This window comes from Sphaeramia orbicularis, chromosome 17, assembly GCF_902148855.1.
Source record: "Sphaeramia orbicularis chromosome 17, fSphaOr1.1, whole genome shotgun sequence".
In the NCBI taxonomy this organism is placed as follows: domain Eukaryota; kingdom Metazoa; phylum Chordata; class Actinopteri; order Kurtiformes; family Apogonidae; genus Sphaeramia; species Sphaeramia orbicularis.
In genome coordinates, this window is record NC_043973.1 from 16,245,528 (window position 1) to 16,250,692 (window position 5,165).

A 5,165-nucleotide genomic window follows, 5' to 3' on the forward strand; every position below is an offset into this window, starting at 1 on the left:
TTTAGAAAAAAAAGAAAACTAATGAAAACTAGTAAACCTGCTCTAAAAACGAATTAAAACTAACTGAATTAGAGAAAAAAAAGTCAAACTAAATAAAACTAAACTATAATGAAAAATCCAAAACTATTAGAGAACCTTTGTGTGTGTGTGTGTGTGTGTGTTGGTATTTGTGGTTTAGAGGGACATTTCACCTGACTACGCACCGGGGCTCCGAGGACCTATGTGGTTTAGCCGGACCATGCCAGAGTCCTCATAAAACAAAGAGTGTTTCTGTGTTATTGAGTGTCTAAATAACACTGTCGCTTTTTCTTTGAAAGTCCTTATGTACCACTTGACCTGACTGAGTGTGCCCCAGTGTACAGGACAGCGCCGCCACTGGCCAGTGGTGGAACTGCACTTCCTTACACATTTTCGATACACACGTCAAATTTGGCGGGCGATTTGGCGGGCTTTCTTCTGATTGGCTGGTTTTTGTCAATGGGCGGTACCTACAATACGTCGACTCCAAGGTCCGCCCACACCGTCTCCAGACCTTCAGGACGTTTAAAAATGAAATACTGGAGGAGGAAGTCGCTGCTTGGTGGACTAACTAACGGAGTAAACACATACAGGTAAGGGTTTTTAATCTAATTCAGCCTCTTTTTGCTGATTGTGTGTCAAGCCATCGATGTGTGTGTTCTTTGCACATGGTAAAGTTAGATGAGAGAGCTAACACTGATTAGCTAACGCTGCTATGGCTAAAAGCTTTGCTAATAAGAGGTCAAGGACAGCCGACAGCTCAGGTTTGGTTTTTGGATTCAGTAGTTATAAACCAGTATATGTTATAGCACCATTGTTGGTTTTGTGTCCTGCAGCAAGCTATAGCTTGCTTTTTAATTAAGCCTAATTAACATTACGTTGTGCAGTCTTTAACTGTAAGTGTACACAGAGAGTAGACAGCAGTCTGGCAGCTCAGGTTTGGCCTAATGATTGAATAGTTACAGCACTGTATATAATATGACACCGTTGTTCGTTTTCTGTATGTGCAGCAAGCTAAGGTGGTTGTTAATTAAGCCTCGTTAACGTTCCGGTGTGCATGCGGGGCAGGGGGAGAGGAGGACAGACAGCAGCAGGACAGCTCAGGTTTGGCTTTTGGGGGAAAATACGAACCACAGCAGGATATTTTATACTGTAACGATTATGTGATGATAGGATACCACTTTAAAATGTTCATGGCCTGCTTTGTGTAACACATGAGGGGGAAACAAACCTGTACCTGGTGCATGTAGTTAACTGAGGAGGCCAGGGGCAGGTGTTCTGAGCAGTCAGCACACAGCTGAGCCTGCTTTAAATGTTGGCCTTTACACTAGTTCTTATTACTCATCAGTTTGGGACTGACAGATTGAACAGGTAGAGGAGGATCTGAATGTCTTTCTCCTGTTGTTGGTTCACAGTTTTTTGAAGCATGCGTTTAGCTGAACTCTCTCAGTAATTAGTCTCTTGTAGTTATGTTTTTAAACAAGAATTCAATAATCAGAAATTAATCTGATGTCAAAATCACTATAGTGATAACCCCGGTTTGTGTTAATCTCACAAGGTTCTTGGACCCAAAATCATAATGTGGCTCCTATCACTGTCATATCACAAAATCAAAATGCTGCTGCCCTGCTTTTATTTTTATTAGTGTAATATTATTGCAGTAATGATCTATAGTGAATGAAGTAGAGTGAAAGAAGGAAGATGTGATTTAGAGACTGAGGATGGTGATGCAGAGAATCAGTCAGATTGAACACCATTTAATTTTTTTTTTTATATGAAAACCATGGCTGCTAGTGGACTCCAGTTAAAATATTTCCCTTGCCATAGCCTTGTCAGTGTGGTTCTTTTGGAAGTTCACTGGAATTGGTTCTATAAGTGAAACTGTTTCATGTTGTGGGGGACATTGTGCACTATCAAAACATGTAACAACTAAAGCATTGGGTAGTAGAATGCAGTTCAGCCTTATGTAGTCAAGAACAGCTGCACATACAGCAACGGTCATCCTTCTCCTGTTAATGTCATGCAGACTCCAAACAGTGCATTTCTATAGTGGAAAGGTGTTTTTCCACTTAGGGAGAGACACATGCACTATACAGCCAGGAAACTTAATGGGTTCTTCAAATGTGAACCTGTTTACCTACTGTTGAACAACACTTTATCTGAAGAGTAGCAAGGGCCATATTCCTCCTGTTGCATATGACAGCAGCCAGAGCCAGTCAGCTGTCAGCAACCAGAATCAGACAAGTCCAGTGGTCAGTCTGCCCAACACAGTCAGAAAGGTAAAATAAATCCAATTTATGGCTTAACTTTGGGCAAAATATCACAACTGCAAATGTGTGTGTGTGTGTGTGTGTGTACTGACATGAGTATGACATGGTTTGTATGGACAGTAGTTTGGTTTAAATGGACATGGTTTGTGTGGACGATGGTATATAAGGTAGGAGGTAGAAAGTGGCCTAAATAGGTTGGGAACTGCTGACTTAGAAGATAATAGTTTTTGGAATCTATAGACTGTAGTCATGTGATCGGATAAGTGACTTAAGAACTGTTTCAGAGTGGATTTGTGTCTGACAAAAGACTTTCAGTAGCACAGCCATAATACCTTTCTTGTAATGTTACATAAGCAACATCCTATCTTCACATATTTAAGATATCCCTCTTTTTTTCTTCTTTTTGCAGGGTCTTGATGAGGAAATGCATTCAACAGTTTGTGGAGCTTCAAATTCCCCATCCACAGTCAAAAATATTAATGAGGTATAGCTTCATAAGTGATAGATTTTAATCAGTATCTTACATTGATTGTATCTTGTAAAGCTATCTAGAGATTCAAATCAAAGTTTTCCTCTGTGTCCTTGTCAACAAGAGGATGGTTTCTTTTATTAAAGCCTCAAATGTCCTTTCTGGTGGTACATTTCCAGTACCTGTCTCTTTATTGTCCCTCTCCTATTTGTTTTATCCATTACAGGTGCTGACCGACAGCAACCAGAGCCAGTCAGCTGTGAGCGACCAGAATCAGACAAGTCCAGTGGTCAGTCCACCTAACATGATCAGAAAGGTAAATTAAATCCGATTTATGGCTTAACTGGGGCAAAATTTCACGACGTTTGCCACAAGAAAATTCTGTATGATTCCAATGGTAAAAAAAGTCCTGATCCGCCATCAATCTGAGAAACTGAAGATTAGTTGGTTAGGGTGACATTTACACAGACATTTTCCCCAAAATTCATGTGCTGTTGGAGTTGGAGTTATGTTTTAGGAGTTCCTATATTGTTAAATAAAAAGTTTTTCACTCATTTTTTGCAGTAAGGTTTTCTTCTAGTTATTATTTTCACTTGCTTCAAAGGTTTTCATGCCCTTTAAAATTAACCAGAGAGCACCAAAATTGACCTGAAGCTTTAAAAATTTTCTGGGGGAGGACCCCCAGACCCCCCACCAATACCACTCATGACATTTTTTCTATCCATGTTACTAATCTTCTACACCTGTACACTCTCCCATTCAGTGTGTTTTACAGTATTGCAAAATTTGACTATATAAACTTGTATGCTATAGTAGTATTGTATTGCATCATTTTTAATAGTGGCCAATGATTTTGACCAGAAGAAAATTTTCAGTCAGATGAAAAATTTTTGCTTTAATCCCTGGTCTGAGAGGATCAAACATTTTGGGTGATAATCAGATTTTAGGGGCAATATGGATTGGAGGGCAATTATTAATTTTTAATCAGACATACATGGTACCTATGTACTGGATGCAGTTGTACGCAGAATGACCACCAAGGATGGCATGGATCTATTAATGTGTACAATATTGAATGAAACCTGTTTTTTGTTTTGTTTTTTTTATCTCTCTGGCAGAAATATAAAGGAAGAATGGAAACTGATGGTGAGGGCTGCCAGTCAGTGATCCAAAAGGCTTGGCATGCTGTGGATCTAAGTCCTATGAGCTCTGTGAATGAGGACACACAAGAGACGTGTGAGGAGTGGATTCTGTGAACGGTGGTTGAACTGAGGGGGGATGAACTGTTGAAACATGAGAGGTGCAATGTAATGCAGGTTAACCATAAGATCTCTGGCCAGGAGATTTTTTTTTTTTTTTTTTTTTTTTTTCCCTTTCAAGGGTGGCATGCCGTTGAAAACAAAAATGTATGTGTAAAAAAAAAAATGTCTGACAGTGAACACAGCATTGGTTCAGTGAAATACACTTGGACTGTTTCACCACTGGCTACTTTAGAAAGGATGGGTTTGTCAGATAGTTTTCATCAGAGTAAAACCCCCTGTTCCCAATAAAACTAAACTTGTAATTTCTAAATCTACCAAGAAGTTGTTTACCAAAAAAACCCCTAAAGATATCATTGACAACTGTTTAAAACATGTGAGTGTGTGTGTGTGCTTGGCGTAGGTGTGTGACGTCAGTCTAGACAGCTGATATGCAGATGAAGAATCTGGGTTAGTAAGCATGTGTATGACTTCTGCTGCAGGGGAGGGGAAGGAGAGGAGAGAGGTGCAGGTGTACGTGTCTCACAGCCTAGTTGCTTTGGAACCATTGTTGCCTGTATCCTCTTCGTTGCTTTGGAGCCGTTGTTGCCTGTATCCTCTTAGTTGCTTTGGAGCCGTTGTTGCCTGTATCCTCTTAGTTGCTTTGGAACCATTGTTGCCTGTATCCTCTTAGTTGTTTTGGAACCGTCGTTGCCTGTATCCTCCAGGTCGTTGCTGCCAGCGACCAAACCCTGTTGTCTGTTGTATCTGTCTCGTCCACGTCTCCTGCCTTGGCCTCAGCCACCTTTGCCTTGATGTCATTTGGTGACCATGGACGATGAAGCAGAACGGGACCATCTGGACCTGAGACACCGCTGGTGTCTTCATATTCACAGTCTGGTGGATTCAGATCAAACAGTCTGTCTCAGATTATAACCAGTCACAGTCTCACCCCAGCTGCTTTTTCCTTTGGCTCTGAGTTCGTTGCTGATGTTGACACTTGCTCTGGTATGACACTGTTGAGGTTGATGCGGAGGAGGAGGAGGAGCTTCATGCTCAGGGGGACGGACAGTGGCTTCCTGCTGCTGGGCTGTGGGTGTGCCATTGGCTGTGGTGGACACAGGCAGGTGTGATCATCTTCTGGGAGGAGCTTCAGAGCTGTGAGGTTGG

General features: G+C 41.3%; 1 long non-coding RNA gene across 1 annotated transcript; it reads left to right on the forward strand.

Moving 5' to 3' along the window:
- The first annotated feature begins 409 nt into the window (after window positions 1–409).
- LOC115436860 (uncharacterized) lies at window positions 410–3,062 on the forward strand. The gene is made up of 3 exons (XR_003937876.1): window positions 410–611; window positions 2,698–2,772; window positions 2,984–3,062. It is a non-coding gene; the product is annotated as an uncharacterized LOC115436860 (long non-coding RNA).
- Window positions 3,063–5,165: the final 2,103 nt, after the last annotated feature.